This window comes from Poecilia formosa, unplaced genomic scaffold, assembly GCF_000485575.1.
Source record: "Poecilia formosa unplaced genomic scaffold, Poecilia_formosa-5.1.2 Scaffold117, whole genome shotgun sequence".
In the NCBI taxonomy this organism is placed as follows: domain Eukaryota; kingdom Metazoa; phylum Chordata; class Actinopteri; order Cyprinodontiformes; family Poeciliidae; genus Poecilia; species Poecilia formosa.
Window position 1 is genome coordinate 1511512 of NW_006800056.1, and position 18988 is coordinate 1530499.

Genomic DNA, 18988 nt, shown 5'->3' on the forward strand with positions numbered 1-18988 from the left:
AAGAAAACACAAGATAAGTTTGGAAAAAACAACACAACTCACCGAAAATACACCGTACCAACAGTGACATATGGTGATGGCAGCATCATGGTTTCTGTAGCTGAAATCATGAATGTTTTTTAAATACCAGTCAGATTTTTGGTCACTAAACCTTCAGTTGTCGCAAATTTGTGATTCAGTCATAAGTAACGGAGTATTAGGGCTAGGCTAAGAAAAAAACTTCAATTACGCAAATAAAGTTAGAATATGATTAGAAGCGACAATGAAGTTAAAATAATACTAGATTAAACTACATTATGAGGAAAAAGTAACAAAATTTGTAATAAAACGAGAATAAAGTAATATTATCACCATAAAGTCATAATGATCTTGTAACAAAAGTCATATTACAAAATAATGTCAACAATACAGAAAAGTTGTAATAATGCAAAATAAAGTTGTATTACACAAAAGTCATATTACAAAATAAAGTCATAACATAAGAAAAATTCACAATAGTTATTTTACCAGGAAAATGTTGCAGTAATGACCGAAAAAAATCATGATATGCCAAAAAAGCCTAAATAATCATAGTACTACTAGAATAAAGTCATAATTATACAAGAAAAGAAGTTGTGGTAATACACCAAAAAATTTGTAGTGATAGAAAAATACTCATAATATTAGTAGAATGAAGTAGTTATTTAGTAAATGTTTTGTGAAGTTATGTTTAATTGTTTTTACAAATAAGAAAATAATCTTTTAACTTGGTTTTAAATTATTTAGCAGAAGTTTGAAACGATTGTGGAAACAACAGTTTCTATTTCGAGAAAAAAATAAACTATGTGAATTGAGCTTCTCAATGCTTTTATCTCATTAAAACATCTTTTTTATGACTTTTTTCTGGTAATATTGTGTGTTTATTCTGCTAATGTTATGACTTTATTCTCATAATAATAAAAATAATCCAACTCTTAGCCCGGTCAAAACTCTGTTGTAATTAATCCAGTCTTTGTGAAAGTCGAACAGCAGCAACTCAGTCTGGTCTTTACTGGAATACAGTGAACCAAACGAGAGACTAACTTTTTCTTTAGTCAAACCTCTGTGACGCAAGAGTGGCGTAAAGCCTCCAACGTTCAGACAATGCCAAACAAAAACAAACAAACGGCAAACAGAGATGCGTTTGTTTTGTTCAGTAGCAAAGTTTCTGTCAGACAAACTGTAAGGATGTCAGTGAAGGCAACAACAAACCTTCTGCCCGTCTCTAGTGTGAACGGTCCACACCAAGACGCTCTCAGTTGTGTTTTTATTTTTATTTGACATGAACTTACAGTTTTATTTCTGCTTACTTCCATCCTTCTTTTAATGAAAACATTCAGATATTTAAATGCTCAGAAAGTGCAGAGGTTGTAGCGTTTGACCCATTTACGGTTTTCTACCGCTCCCTGTTCAACATGGCTGCCCGTTTTGCGGTCCCAGCGGTCGTCCTCGCCCTTGATCTGGTTTAAATAACAAGCTCTGCTGCAATAATTATGATTTAATCTCGTTTAACGTCGCTGAATTAAAGAGGGCAGATTGGAAATAGAGAGGGATTTGAATGAGAGTTAATGAAATTAGACTGACTGGACATTTATCTAAATAATTCATTGTCCGTGTGATGTTACAGCGATGTGGTGATTACCCATTTAAACGTCTTCAAGGGGAGTTTTATTACTTTTTAGCAGGTTTGTGGAGGAAAATATGAAACTTGTCAGGCAGTTCCTCTGTAAAGTGTGTTCAAAAGGTGTATTTATTTATTCCCCTGTTGCTCCAGAAGTGTGAAATATTTAACCGTCTGGGTGTGAAACTGGTTTCTGTTTTCTTAAAAGTGCTGCAGCACTCAGCGAAAGATCAAATGAAATTAACATAAAAAGAACTGATTAACAAACAGCGCTGTGCAAAAGTCTTGAGTCATCCCTGGTGTTTCCAAGAAACGACTGTAGCTTTAACTTTAAGTCCTTGAAAATGCTTGAATCTCATTGAGGTATTTTCAAGGTTAACAAACTGCTTGATTTCTGTTTCATATTCAAACTGCATAGTTTTGTAATGAAGTGTAATTTAATGCTGGGTTAAAAATCTGGAAAACAATATTTATAGTTAAAACCAGATATTTTATAATTACACACATTTTTTTTCTCGCTGTCTGAAGTTAAATTAATCAGACTAAACTTTATTTGTTTTAGGTCAGTTAGAATAACCTGAATTATTTCTATTTGATAAATACCAGATTTTTTTTTTCAACTTTCTCTGCATATTGTGATTTTTAAACATTTAATTTGAGCAGGAAGATCATTCACGTTAACATTATTTGTTTGGATTGTTTAAATTGAATGAATATTTATTATTCCCCATGGATCAGTGACTTATTGAACCCTCATCCACGCTGTAGAATGTGTAGTTATATTGGCACATTATTAACAGTAATAAATGATGTCATGTAATGATGAATTGAAACATTTTTATTTTATTTATTTATTTGAGTTCTTTTGTATTGTTTTCATCTCCAAAATGTGAAGCTGGAAAACTTTGAAAACATACCTTGAAATTCTTGAAAAGTGCTTGAATTTTATTCTTTGTTCCAGTCAGTGTTTTTTTTTTTTTTTTTTTTGGACCAACTCAGAAAATAACCGGGTTCAAATAGGATTTTCTCTACATTTTCTAATGGTCCAGTTAAGGCTGTGCAATAAACAATAAATCAGTTTAGCGTAGAGGTTCCCAAACTGTGGGGCGCGCCCCCTAGGGGGGGCGCCGTGTCATTGCAGGGGGGGCGCGGGAAGCCGTCTGGATGAAAAAAACAAAACATGAACACTGTATGCGCTGGGTTTTTACCTTAGAATGGCCAACTCTGTTAGTCCTATGTCAATTTGATACAGTAGAGGCTTCCACACTTCCATATTTGTGTCCTCTGTCACTTTTATCAGCAGTTAAAACCGTTTAATCCGTTGTTAACATGTTGTAACCTGTTTTTCCGAGCCGCCTTTAAACGCAACATGAGCGCTACGACGCTCGTGCTGGGTTTCCACCTGTGAAGGAGACCTGCTGCTGCTGGGCGGAGCTACGTACCGTGTTTCCCCGATAGTAAGACACCCCCGATTGTAAGACGTATCGGGAGTTTCAGGGGGGTCGGCTAATATAAGCCGTACCCCGAAAGTAAGACATATGTCTTACTTTTCGGGGAAACACCTCTCATCTAGCTGCGCGCCGCCTCCTGCCCACGCCTGCGCCGTCCCCTGCACTTGTCACTGCCGCCTCCTGCTTAAATTAATTTAATTTTATGGTTAAAACAAAAAATTCGACAATTTTTGTCCAATATAAGACATACCCCGAAAGTAAGACATAGTGGGGCTTTTGGGGATAAAAAGAAAGTAAGACACTGTCTTACTTTCGGGGAAACACGGTAGGTTTGTGTTAGAATCACGGCAGCAAACCAGCAAAACGCAAAGAACTTTTCACAGTTTTTCCCTCCAAACTAACCGACTGAGTTGAGTGAAGCTGCTGGATGCAGGTAATGTTAGCTAAAAGATGACTAGCTAATATCAATACAGAACCTTAAGGTTAACAAGTACCTTGTAGGCTACCGATGTTGGTTTCTGTTTTCAGCTACGTATATTCATTTTGCCCCCAAAAAAGTCGCTCCCCGCACCCCCGTCACACGTGTCGTTTCAATCAGACAGCCATTTGTAATCCAATAGGGGGGCGCAGAACATGTTTGGAAACCACTGGGGGGGCGCAGAAGAAAAAGTTTGGGAACCACTGGTTTAGCGCCTGATAAATTAAAACAAGCTCGATAATTTCCATCTAATTGATTGTTTTAGTCGTTTCTCTCTTTCTTCCAAAACCTGGATGACAAAAGTATTCAGCCTGGATATTTGGTCTTAACTAAACCCTATTTCTCAATCATAATTTTGTTTACAGAGACTTCAGTGTCCGTTTTATTTGTTGTTTTGGGTGTTTATTTATTTTGGATATTTAAAATGTCTTCCATTTCCAGCTTTAAGTTTTCATTAGAAGTAACATTTATTGATCTTTGACGGGATTACTTGCATTGTTACTAGCGGTAAATCACTTAAAATGGTTTCAAAACAACATTATCATTAATTACAATAACTTCTGGGACAGTTTATTGTTTAGAGAAATTTGTTACTGTGACAGGACTAGTTTCTGCCTTATTCCAAATGGCACTAAATTAATCTCTCTTAGACACAAATACCAAGTAATGAGAGTAGCAGCATTTCTACTACAAATGTGCAAAACTTTGTCAATATTCTGCTAATGGCAAAAATCTATAATTTAGCTATTTTTGTGTTTCCATTAAGTGAGAAACGTAACTAAAATCCCACTTGAAAAGTTTTTTCACTTGATAAGTTATTAAAACCCACACCGCTCCACCATCTCTGACCACTTCCTGTCGTCTTCTTCGTGGTTTGCGCCAGTAGAAACATCCGGTTGTTGATCATGTGACCCATGTGATGTGGAAATAGAAAGTGTTTCCATAGCAGTTTTGCTAAATAAACAAATTTCAATATGATCTAAAAAACACCAAAACCTTTTATTGGAAAATTAGTTTTTTCGAAGTTGGCATGTTTCCTTTAATTTTTTAAATATCAATTAAATGATCGATGGGAACACAACTACCATGGAAAATATTTTTAGAGTTCTTTGCAAATTAGTTAAAAATAGAAAACCAGGAAATAAGTAGTGGGAAATTATGCAGAGACATATTTGCCTTTCGTAATCTTTATATATATGTTTATTCTGTGCATCAGCGTGTGGAAGTCGGTCCTCTGACCCGCCTGGGATCGTACCGTACCGCTGGAACATCCAGCCCTATACATCGCCAGTACATCTTCTTCCATTATTTATCAAAATGTTTACCACCTCTCTAACCTGGATCTCTGTAAAACTCATATTTCCTTTGACAGGCCAGACGCTCTGTGTGTTCCTGCACATCAGTCATCATGCTTCATGAACTGTTTCACGTTTCGTCACGTAGTAATGCAGCTGGACAATATGGCTGAAAAACTTAGCACAGCATAAGAGATGCATATCAACAGATACAGATCAATTTTGATTATTATTTTTTTTATTTAAATAGCGATTTGATTCTTTTGAACTTGTCTTCTTTGTCTTTTCAGACTTAACTTGTTTATAATCTTCTTCACAATTACTGTTTTTATTTAATCTAAAAGGATTTAATCTACACATAGATACAATTGATAGAAATGGGTGGGTAATTTTTAAATTTAATGGTGCAGAAGAGAACTTTTGTTTCTGCCAAATCAACTCGCGTCCATTTTTCTTTTATTGTGCTTCTAAACAAACAGCCCTAAATAGCCCTAAAATGTTATAAATGTACACACTTGTAGTGAAGAACTTATTTTTTGATTTCCATGTGTTTGACATCATTGGAAAGCTTAGAATCCATGTTTTCAGAAACTGTAAGTAACTCAAAACTCCCTGAGTAGTTCTCGGTTTCGTCGTGGCCAGTCAGCATCGCCGTTCTCATTAGGATGAATAAACAAAACAACAATGGCTGCTGGAAAAGACAAAGGTTTTGTTGTTGACTTACCATCCAGAGACCACTTGCTGCATTCTTGTTGGTTTTGCAGGAGGCTCCACTTCTGCTTTTCATAGGTGTGTGGTTGTATAGTTGCGCATCTGTGCAAACGCTGAATTGAGAGCATGGCCGACAGCAACTTATTTGGATTTAAGTAACAAAATAGAACCGAGGAGACTAAAATTTCATTATGTGAGAATAATTTTGTGCAAAAAAATGTAATGAACATGTTTGGTTTAGGCCATTGACCTATCTTAACCTCTTCAAGGAAACATAATAGGTCACCTTTAAAATCACCCAAACTTCACACGGCTCAAAGTGAGAGCAGACGTTTGTCTTGTCTTGTTTGGATCACCTGAACCCACCTGAACCCACTGCCTGACCCGCTGACCTCCACCTGAGCTAATTAGCAGGAATAACAAGGTTTTTTTTTACGCCAAATTCCTGATAACGACATTTGTCCTGCGAGTAACTGGGAACCATTTCCTCTAAAACACCCAGGATAAACATGCACCAATCACAGCAGCGGGGCAGCGTGCAGGACACACCGAGGACAGCCACATTAATAATTCATCAGCATTAATTATGACATGGCCGCCTCTCAGTTTGGTGCCATTTCTGAGGGCATCTTAACGTTTGCGAAGACTCTTCCGCTCTGCGTTTTCCCTTTGTGGGACCAGTCACCGCCACCGGCCACTGGGACCTAATTAACACAACATAAATTATGGGATGCTGATAAAGCAGTCAAAAGGGGAAGCTCTGCTCATGGCGGACCAACATGGCCGCCTGTGAAGTGAGATACTGTATATTTCACATTGTCTTCCACTGCAAGGAAATTTTTACTTCTATTGAATCATTTTCACCTGATTAAAAATAAAAAATTCTTCATTTGCATCAACCTCCTGCATTTGCATAATTTTTGCATGCAAACCTTTATGCTTTCTGCAGAAAGTAAAATATTTTACAAAAGATTGCTTAACCTGCTCTACTAAACACCAGCAGACAGTTTTGGACACAAATAATTGTGCAAAAGTTTTAAACCACAACCTAACTTTTGCTTTTTATTTTGTTTTTTAATTATGTAAAGCACCTTGAAATACCTTGTTGCTGAAATGTGCTATACAAATAAAATTTGATTGATTGATTGATTGTTTAAACTTTTTTTCCAGAGATCAAAACTTTATTGTAATTCTTTAAAATGATGGGGCTTGTTCTTTTTTTTCTTCTATTTCTCTTTTCAACTTAAGCTGCTTTTTTATAATTTTTTTGTGCGATCCTTGTACCTGAAATATTATCCTCAAATTTAGACTAGCTAGTCTAGCAGTTAGCAATTGATCCCTTTACATGGAATCTTGGAAAATAAACCTGAAAAAGTCTGCATGACTGACTGAAAGCGCGTTTGGCCAAATAAGGAAAGAAGAAGCAGTGTTGACAGCGAGGCAGTGGTCGATAAACTCAGACAAAATGAAAATGGAAGTGTGGAGCCATCCGTTACCTCCCGTTCTGGAGGAGATGAACCTCAGGCCGCCGCTGCAGACATGTTGGGGACCAGCAAAGACGGGCGGCCGACACACAAACACCGAGGCCATGATAGATGTTAAAGTGAACCAAACAGCCGAGTAACGAGCCATGAAAAGATGGAACCCACCGGCGCAGACATCACTGCCAAAAAAAACCCAAGCAGGTAAATAAAGTGTAAAAAAAAGGGCAAACAAAGGCGATCCCCAGCAGCTCGTGGCTCTGAAGGAGGATCAGGCAGCACTCAGGCAGCCTTGTTCTCTGTTTATCCGAAAACAACAGAGAAATGAGCTGAGTGTGTTCCTCCAGGTGCATGCTAGGCATTGCCCACGGTTGCGCTGTTTGATTTGTGCTCGGCCTTGCTGTTGTGCTTGTCTATGAGCTTTTGACATGTGCACTGCCGCATGAATAATTGAGGCCTCGCACACAGTTAGGGTCCAGCAAGCACTGCTAGCTCCCTCTCCCTCTCTTCCTTTTGTCTTGTCGTCTCACTTCATTTTCAACTGGACTCCAGACGCATTTGGCACCCCGACCCATTCCCTGTGAAATGTGATTCGGTTCGGTTCGGTCCGTAGCGATGCTGATGGAAGCGCCGAGTAGAGATGATACTATCGATACCTCCGATACCAGAACTTTATGCGTTAAAGTTCAACTACGCAATAAGCAATAAATCAATTAATTGCAAAGAAATGAAAACAAATTCAGTAATTTCCACTTGAATGATTTATCGTTTTTCTCTTTTCTCTCTTTCTTCCAAAAACTGGATGAACAAAGTCTTCAGTCTGGTGCTTTGGTCTCAGCTAGCCATTTTTAATCAGTTTTGTTTACAAAGACTTCATAATTCATTCATTTTATTTGTTCTTTCTGCTGTTTTATTTATTCAGGATATTTAAAATGTCTTCTAGTTCCAGTGTTAAATTGAACTGGAAAGCTCATTGATCTTTCAGAATGTGCTTTTGCATTTTATTACTTTAAAATAGTCTCTAAACAACAATATTATCGTTTATCGCAGTAACTTCTGGGACAATTTAACGTCCAGCAAAATGTTATTATGACAGGCCTAAAATCCACTGTCATGCTTCTTTGAATAAGCTGGGAAACGTCTGTGGGCGATACAAAACATGTTCATTACATTTAATACACAAAATCATTCTCAGATAATTTTTAAAAAGTCTGACCTGCTCATTCTGATTTTGGTTGATACCACATTTTTTTTTGTTTAAATTGTTGATAAATATAGCAAGAAACTTACTTCTCTTCATTTCATATTTTTGCTTTTTCTCGCTTTTTGTGCCGCCTGAGTGACACACAGACACGTTGCCATAGCAACTGACTGACAACAACGGCGCTGACGTATCAGGATTCGACACCAAAAGACACGCAAACATTTGCCACACAAAGAATGGAACATTCAGTCCGTTACAGTTTTATGTTTTCAGGCTTGATGTTTATTTTTGTGCTTATTAATAAGCGATCGCTGTGGTAGATTAGCTACCTGCTGCTTTTAGCTAATCTAACACATTGTTTGTTGATTAAATAATTTAAGCACCTGCTCTACTGATGATCTGTCAGAGTTGTTGTGTAGGTCGTGTTTTTTTGTTTTTGTTTCTGAACTGAACCAAAAAATACCGAATTCCACAGCACATCTACATGTAAGGCTGTCAAAGTCAAGCTAGCATAACTGACCTACTCACTTTGCTGTTTTTTTAAAATTAACACTTTTTCCTGATCTTATTATCTAGTTGTCATAGTGTTGACAATTAGCAAAGCAGTGTGTCCCTTTTACTTTTATATAACGTAAATGGGATTCAAGATTCAACTCAATATCTTGACAACTTGACAGCTGAAACCAATTCTAGTCATTGTTAGCGCCCACATTTTTTCCCTCCAGCTGGGAGCCGGATGGCGGGATCTTGCCTGTGACGTCATGTTGGAACGGTTTTATACGGCCAAAAAATCACCTCATCCTAATGCCAAACCTTTGTATCAAATTTTTTTTAACTTTATTACAGTTGTGAAAATGTGTTTTTGAATTCTCAAATTGCACCATAATATGGTCAATGCAAACGCAGTGATGAATGAAAGGGCTTTCCTGGTGTGAATACACCCGGTTTTATCTTTACAGCACTTTGTTGCTGCTCTTGTTTTATAAATGCTTTCTAAATAAAGTTAGTCATGTATTTGTGTAATTATTGGAGTACATTCATTTTATTTTGTTTTTTTACAGTACATGCTCCCTTTAGGCTTGGGAGGTTTGTGCTGGGTGGAAGGTAAAGAAAAACAGCCAGACTGTTGATGAAGACATGCTAATCAATGAGAAAAGACTGGAGGAGATCCGTCTGTCTGTCCGTCTGTCTCTTCCTCCATACTGAGGCAGGTACAGCGATCAGCAGATAAACAAACCCGGCTGCCAGATATAACTCCAATATGTGAAACTCAATCAAAATTCTGGAAAAACCAGCTGGGGATATGAAAGGAGGAAAGAGGAAAATGAAAGCTGCCATGCCCACAGGGCAAAGCCCAAGGTCCCTTCTGGAAAACCTTCCCTTCCCTCTTTGCTATCACTTATTTATCTTGGAAAGATAAAAAAAAAACAACAAATTGAAATAAAAAAATAAATCACCATACAGAAAATCCCTTTGCGTTTCTTTGTCAACGCGCTCTTCTTGTTGGGGAATAGGGTGAGGAAGGCGAAGCCTGGCGAATTCATTCAACGCTGAACGCATTTAATAGTTTTGGCTTTAGTTTAGTTTTATTTTGTTGTTTGTCCAATTTAGTTATTTTTTACAGTATTTTTGCTAGTTTTTATTAGTTAAATATTGTTTTATTTTGGTTAAGTTTTTATTAGTTGTAATAGTTTTAGTTTTTTCATACTTAGTTAATTTTTAGACTCAATTTTTAGACTTTTTTTTTAGAATTCAAAAAGTACAGCATTATGATTATACATGGATTGGGTAATAAATACTCAACAGAAGATACCATTTTCAAAAAAATATATTCAATTACTGTTGAATGACTAACTGACTTAAGACTGGATTATACGACTGAAAATGTATCAATATTGATTAGTTTTTTGTTTCAAATATCTGAAATATTGCCAAGCTGGTGATCCTTCCTGCTTTATCCAGTTTTCTCTCTATGTTGTTGTTATGAGACACGGTGGGAAAACTTAAAACAACTGCTGCTTAAATTACCCAGCAGCTTGTTGCTAGGTAACCGAAGAGCGAGCTGACTTTGTTCTCCTCAGCCTACATCTCCCAGAATGCTGTGCGGTTCTGGGTGGGCGTTCGGTGAATATTCTATATATTGGATAGTGAATATTCTACCAGATGTATCTATTAATATTGATCACGTGTCTGTGGCCACACATATTGTTATTGATTTATTGTCCAGCCCCATCCTGACTGGTATTTTCTTACCTTAACTTTTTCCTGTCGCCATTTTGCCGTCAGGAGGAGAAAGCAGCGCCATAATTTGCTGACAGCTTGACATAAAAAAAAAAAATCAATTTCACATTAGGCTAAAAAATAGATTCTTAAACATGAACACGAGGTATATCTCATCTATAATTTTAGTAAGTACTTTTATAAATGCACAATACTGTTAGGCCAATTGCAATAAGCAATAAATCAATTAATCGCACAATAAATTGAAACAAACTCAGTAATTTCCATTTGCATGATTTATCATTTTTCTCTTTTCTCTCTTTCTATCAAAAACTGGATGACAAAACTCTTCGGTCTGGTACTTTAGTCCCAGTTTTATTTACAGAGACTTCATAATTAATTTATTTCAGTTTTATTTATTTTGGATATTTAAAGTGTTCTCCAGTTCCAGTGTTAAATGTTAATTAGAATTCAAAGTTTATTGATCTTTCTGAATCTGTTCTTGCCTTACCGTTATATTACTTGAACATGGTTTCAAAATAACAATATTTTATCACAATAACTTCTGGGACAATTTATCGGCCAGTAGAATTTGCTATTGATATAGTTCCAGCTATTTATAGTTTTCCCCCTCATTATTGCCACTTTTATTAATTTCAGTGAATGAAAACGTTTTCTCAGGTTCAGTTTTAGTTATTTTGGTTGTCTCCTCTGAAGTCTTCCTCGCCTCCATCTTGGATGTCTGTGATTTCCTCCTGTCAGAGGAACGCGACCTCAGCATCAGAGGAAACTTAGAGGAAGGAAAAAAAACACAACCGAGTGTGTGCGTAGCGCTAGCTTCGACCGGACTCACTCCTGCTTTGACATTGACGGCCCTGGGAGAGAAGAAGAGGACCGGCTACCCCAGAGGAAGAGGAGGAAGAGAAGCGGGCGGGGGGGACTGCCAGAGGCGGATCCAGGCTTTGAAGCGGGGACTAGAAAGAGTTGAGGGCACCGTTAGACGCCTTGAAGTGGATTCAGCTCTTGTCACTCTTGCGGGCGCTGCCTTGAGCCGCGGACAGGTCCCAGTCTGGGCTCACCTTGATGTGGTGACTTGAATCGATACGCAGACCAGTGAGCCACTGGAACCAGTACGCTGTGATGTTTGAAAAGTAGCTGAAGTGCTTCTCCGTGCCCCGGCTAGCTGGAGGAAGCGGTTCCTGTCAGAGTCCTCCAACACGCAGCAGGAAACAAAGTGGGAGGAAAACACAGAGGAGCAGGCCGTAGACTTTAGGTTAGGAAGAGGAAAAGTACATTCAGATAAATATTTGAGCCTGAAATTCACCTTTCAAAACCGGCTTGACTGCAAGTCTCATACCTTTAGATTTATTCAAAACTCTGATTTGCTCTCTTTCTGCCTGGTAGTCATTTTAAATGCCCTTTGTTTTCTGTTGATGCTGCAAAAACAAGTATTTCTGTTTAGGTGCTGGTGTAAAATAACTTTCAAGTAACTTTTCAACAACTATATGAGCTTGTTTTAAGTTAATCATTCTTTAATATTAAATAAAGACATAATATTATAATAAAGTCATAATATAATCACATTATTACGACTTTATTCTCATAATGTTATTTTTTTAAATTTTCTTAACGTGGCCCTGATACTTTGTCCTACTTTTTCATCAGTAATAAGGAAATATTGACTTAAAACTATATCTTGTTGAAAAGTTACTTATAAGTTCATTTTTTTGTGTATTGAGATATTTGCACTGGAAACTAGACCAAAAATACTTGGTAACATTTTGTGTTTTGCAGTGTTTTCACTGAAAAACATTTGAAGGTGGTTTAAGTTGAGAATGAAGATTCACCTACTGCCGTCACTTCACAAGATCTTACAAATTATTTTTTAGTTTCTAGTGTAAATATCTTAATACACCCAATATAAGAAAAATGAACTTATAAATGGCTTTTCAGCAAGAATTATGTTTTAAGTCAGTAAATCCATGAATATTGATTGGACTGGCGATCGCTTCAAAAACAGGAAGTGGACTGCAGTGCAGAGCATTCTGGGTAAACACAACCAAAACAAACAGGTGAACAATTGAGAAAAAAAAAACAATTGAAACTATTTTTCCCTCCAGTTTACGATCTACATTATGTTTGAGTGTCATGAATAAATGCAATAAAATTCACATGTAGAAAAGTTAAAAGAGTGTGAATAAATCTGCAAGGTGTCAAATACACAGGAATAAAAACAACTGCCAAATGCTAATCCATTACATTCCTGTCTTTGTTGGAGGTTTGCACGTAATTATTATCAGTGAACATTTGTCTCGGTGCAGAAAGGCCTTCACTGTTCATCATATATAAGGGGGAGGAAAAAAAGCCCTTTGTCTTTGCTTTAGTGACCCAGCTCAATAAATAGTCTGAAATACTTCTGGTCCCAAAGTACCCACTAAGTACTATTAGTATTTACTGCCTGTGGTTCCTCTGCCCCCTCGTTTGGCCTCTCCCCTCCCCAAAGATAGATTACATCCAAGACAGCCTATGACCGATGGATGGGGGGCACAGGCCTGAGCCTTTAGAGAAATATGCGCTTATGAAATCATAAATATTATCTCTAACACTAATTAGCATTAAGAGCAGCAGTGATTTTATTTATCACGTTTAGCCACAATTAACAGCCAGAGCCTTGAGAAGAGCGCGAGGCGGCCGTGCAGGACATGTTCTCCGCGTCAAGGCCGTAAACCCACAACACGTTACTGATTGAGGCAGCCGCCCCCCTGGGGGAATAAGTAATTGTGTCTGAGAAATTTTAATTGCCCTGGAATTCGTTCTAAATTACAGCGGCTTGTTTTCAGGAAGGAGTGGCGCGGGCCGAGGGGCTGAAATCGCGGCGCGGTGTCGTGGGTCCAGTAATGGGCGCTAAACACCAGATTACACAAGCTTTTTTATTTTTTATTTTTGAACCTCGTGGTTGGTGAAAGACTTCATGAAAGTTTTAATGTGAGGCTTTGCGACTGCACAGTGGTTTATTTTATTTTAAATTAACAGGTATAAAATAAAATTGAATTTGGAAATGGAAAAAGGGAAATGTAATGACTTTGAAACGATTCCAGGGCCGGCCCAAGCTCTTCTGGGGCCCTAGTTAGATTTTCATTTGTTGCCCACAATACCAACATGCTTCATCATTCCTAAGCTAACATGCCTACTGTCATTCGCATCATTTATAATTAGGTTACGTTGATTTTTACCAGGAGTAGCAAGTTAATTTAAAATATTTGGACTTTAAATGGCAGCAGCGTTTCAGTGTGTCATATTATTTCGACTGTTTGAAAGTAGCATCCTCTGATAAAAACCTTGCTACATGTTTACAAGGCCTCAGTTGGCGTAGCATTAGACGATGACTTCACATTTTGTAATGGGGGGGTTTGAGGGAAGTCCCGAGTGCATCTAATGGGAGACAGGCGGTTCAGTGCGGATGATTTTAATTATAAACCAAAAGAAACAATGTGAAAGAAAACCCCTACGGTCACCTCGGGTAAGACAAAAAAACTAACAAAGTGTAACGGTGAGCCATGAAGACTGACGGACAAACCAGGGGAGAACAGTAGCTGCATTTCCGCTGAACATGACGTTGCGCAAATGGAATTACGAAAAAAATATGAAAAAACGCCAATTTAAAAAAACCTCACATTTTTTTCAAGATTTTTCAAGAAGGGATTAAAAGTTGGATTAAAAGCAACATTACCGTTAAAAACTATGGATTTGTATTCAATTTATTTCCATAAATGGAATTGGCACAAATCCGATTTTTTGGGAATCAAATCATCGGATTTGTTTCGGCTGCTGTGAGAACGCAGCCTAAATGCGACCAGGCAGCTGTCAAGCGCCACCTGGTGTTCAAACAGTGTCAAAACATTTATTTTATTCCGTATTTTCACATTATTACCTTTGTTTTGTTTTGAGAACAAATCTTTAAGTTTTGGACGTAGATGAACATTTCTAAGCATAAAAAAGTATAATTTAATGTACTTTTTATGGTGATTGTGTTGAAGCATCCTTGTTTTGTTTTTATTGTTTGCATTTATTGTAATGTTTTTATTAATAGCCTTTTGGCTAATTCTGGCACATTTACAGAAATATTAATATGCATTGTCCCAGACAAATAAATTAAAATTAAATGTTTTCGATATAAGAAATTAATTTGTGTTGCCTTAGTGCCGCCTTCCTAACAGGAGTCGGTTGTTTGTCTTTCTTATTTTTAAGTTTTTGTGTGTTCACTCATTATAGCCATAATAATGTAATATTTTTTAATTTAGTGGACCTCAGATAGACTCTTATCTCACCTGCGGGGCGTCAAAGTGAACCCTCTGCCTGTTGGGAACTCAGGGGGTTTGGAGTTACTTTGCTCTAAAAGTTTTTCTTTGCTAGCTTGTTAGAAGTGCTGCTGCGCTGAATTAAAGTTCATCCGAACGTTCACACACACAATCTTTGTCCGATACTCACGCGGGAATATTTTCTGATGATTTCTGTTTCTCTAATAACTCCCAGCCCTGCTTTGACCCAACGGTTGTTGCTGCAGTTTGCATCACCTCCAAATATAAATATTATTGTGCAATTCAGCCAGGGAAAGAAATCAGAAGTATGAAGATTTGCTTAATGAGTTTTTGTAAACAACTTTCATTTCAAATGAATCATTCAGAAAGTGGCAAATTCAGTCGTAAATTTGTAAGTGTAAGGCAGAAATAATGTTTTAATTACAGAAATTCTGTATAAAATAGATAACTTGTAGATTTCAGGACTTTTGTGGCAACATGCAGAGCAGTGAAATGCAGAGAGGGGGAGCTAGCTGCCAACTCTGGAAGAAAGATTTCACTGTGCACATCTTCTAAATTCACACAGGAGTGTGTTGATCTTTGTCGCTTTAGGGGAAAACAGACAATCTGAAAGCAGGCAGAGATCATAAACTGTCTTTAACATCAAAAAAGTGTCCACACAGATATACTTAATGGGTTTAACTCGGATAAATTATTCAAAGCTTCCCACTATGCCGCTCTCTGGCAACTGAACCCAAACACACAAATGGTCATGGCTAAATGTTATCACTCCTCCGACCTTTTATTAGTTTGTTTTTCTCCACTGGCTTCTGCAATCTTGGAAAACTAATTGGACTTTTGAGAGTTAAAAAGAATCTGGAGTTTTAGACATTTTTCTTTGTTGATAGTCTTAAAATTAAAACTTTTACTTGACGTAGTAACATTGTTCAAGGGAAAGATTTCAGTCAATACGAATAGTCTCGAAATCCTTTCACCCTATAAATGAGTTTCACTATAACTTAAACTCACCAGTAATGCAGTAACTGGTGAGTTACAAGGATACAAAAATGAGACAGTTTCTGCAACAAGCATTAAAAACAAAAAAATAAAACAAGTGAATCACTCATGAATGGGTCTTAATAACTACGAGCTGGGCTAATCTAAACAAGCTGCTGTCACTCCGTAATTTCAGTTTAATTTCAATAATCATTGAATAAGAGCATAGCTTTGGGGAAATTGGATTAGATTGTAAAGCGAACAATGGCAGCTGATATAGCAAATGTTGCATTTTGGTGCCCAGTCGAACAAGAAGTTGGGTCTCTGAGGTCACTGAGTGGGAGGTTGTTTCAGTAAGGCACGATGAGTCAGATACCATAGCATTTGGATTTTCTTCCTAATTTAAAATATAACCTGATAATGAAACTGGATTTTTTTGAGTTCGTGGCATACAGCAAGGCAGAGTCACAGGCACAGTAGATGTCATGTATTCAACGAGTCACTCACTAATGAAAATGACATCTGAACATCTCTGATGTCAAGACATTTCCAGAAACAATACCGTGTTTACAACAAACTCTGAAAAATTACAAACTGATGGATAACTTTGGAAAAAGTCTGACATTGACACTGACATTTGGTCTTCCTACTTAACCTCATACATTTCAACATTAAACACAGTGTACAGTAGTAACATTAGTTAACAGTTACAACCTTAAATTGATCTGTTCACATGAAAGATCTAATTAATGGAGAGAAAGTCAGGATGTAGTGCATGTCGCTCCGGAGGGCTACGTGGTTTCGGCTCTCGCTGCAGACCACCAAATCATTCAGATTAGCTCTTTTTGAAGACCCTGACACGTCGGCTCTGTTTTATGTGACCAATAAAGAAAGTCTCCTGCTAAAACTCAGCAGGGCCCCCACTCTGATACATGGCTTACTGTGACAACACGGCAGAGGGAGTCCGCGTGAAGCTAATCTCTAATAAGGCATGAATCTCTGCTCCTGAAGAATCAGCTTAAGCAGTGCGTTGTTGCATGCAAATTATTTTAAAATTAATTATTTTTGATCATGAAGGAAGGTAAAATAGAGCTTTGTATTCTATATACCTTCACTCAATTTCCAGATAATTAGTTGGTTTGAAAAGCTAAAACTTTATTAAAGGTGACTTATGCTTTCCTATTCAGGTTTGGATATGTCTATGTAAAATGCAAAACATGTTTCACAGTTTTGCACAAAATCATTCTTATATAGTGAGATTTTAGCCTGCTTAGTTCCTTTTAGAGTGAGCTGTTTTAGGGTGTCCTGTCACTTTAAATACAAATAAGCTGCTGGCCACACCCTCTAACACAAGGTTTACACTCAGCTGAAAATGGCTTCAAACAGATGCGCAATTATGCAACCGAACCAACATTGAAAAACAGAAGTGGAGCCTCCTGCACAACCAATAAGAATGCAGCAAGTGGTTTCTGGATGCTCAGTTAACAACAAAATACTTGTCTTTTCCAGCAGCCATTGTACAGCACATACAACAGTAAAGCCAGCTGACCAAACATGCTGGAAGTCAACTTGGGTTGCTAGGTAACGGGCGGAATTCTGCAGGGGTTCCTAGGTAACGGGCGGAATTCTGCAGGGGTTGCTAGGTAACAGGTTGAAAAGTATGTATTCGTAGTATGAATTGTTTTGTATGCAAAATACGTAACATTCTTTATTTTTACAAAATTCAAAATTGGTAAAAGTATTGCTAATCTAATCATGTCTCTAATAGAATTAGCAAAAATAATAATGATTATATTGAGGCTAACATAACCGTAACATATCAAGAGTCTCTTGTATTTAGCGTAGACCATTTTCTTATGCAAAAGTTTGAATTGTTTAATGCTTGGACAAAAACTTCTTGTGGTTCTGATCTTACAAGCTTTGAATTTGCATTTCCCTCTGACATTATAAAGTCAGAAAACAAATCTCGAATATTTTCTGGTATTTTCATTTTGTGCTTTAAATAAGACACACATAATTTCTAAAATTTACCAGATCAGTAAGTTGTAATAATTTAGAATGTATAATTAATGGGTTTGTGTGATCCAGGTAGTCAATTCATAATTCTTAATGGTATTTTTTACAGTTTAATTAATGGCTGCAATGTAATTGCATTCCTACTGTAAGGTATCATTTCTATGAAAAGATTGTAAAATATTCCAAACAGAGAAAATATTTCAGGGTTTTCTCTAAACTCTAATAATCGTATTTGAGCTGCAGCATGCAGACCATAAGTGCCACTGTAGACTCTGCCATTTCATATGTAATGGATGAAATTAAGAGAGACCTTGCAGTTCGGTGCCGGGCTCAGTGTGGGATTAGAGGGCAACTATCTCAAGGCTGTGCTTCTCAGATAACCGCACCTAAGGCAACCTTTTCTGGAGCACACAATTACCCGTCCGCTCCATCCCCCAATCCTTTTCACCGCCTCCCTTCTGAATTTCATCAGGGGCTTAATTAGTATACAAATAAAACTTCCCTTATCTCCCTCTCGCCCTAATTGGCCTGTCTTTAGTTATGCCTGGTGAGTGTGTGTGAGAAAGCTGGGGCCCCTGTAATTAGTGTGACCGTGTTCACCTTTCCTCTCAGACACGCGGGTACTCAGGCGGCCCATGGGGCCCGAGGGGCTCTGCGTTGTACTGTACACTCATACGAATGTGTGTATGATTGGATTATTGCTCTGCAATCATTCCTGGACCATCCGAAAGGCGTTCTGGTGAGCCTGCGGGGGCTTTGGGTGCTTCTGGTTCCCACTGAACTGAAGGGGCATCACAGTTTATTCATCCTGTTTTCTCAATCTACCTCAACCTCGACTCCCCTTTAGACTAAAGGGTTTATTGATTATCTCAACCTGCTCCTTAACAACTTAATATTGGGTGACAGTACGCTGTGTTCTCACCGTAATTAGAGTTCAGTGCTTAAGCGGGGGTAAGCCAATATGGGGGGCAATTAGAACCCTTTGTTATTAAATATGATTCATCTTCCCCGTTACGACCTGGTCGGCCATTCTATCGGACTCTTACAGAGAGTAACAACATACAGCCAACTGGAACTGGCTGGAACCAGATAGAGCTGACTGGAACCACCTGGAGCTGGATAGAACCTGGACCACCTGGAACTGGATAGAACCTGGACCACCTGGAACTGGATAGAACCTGGTAGAACTGGTTGGAACC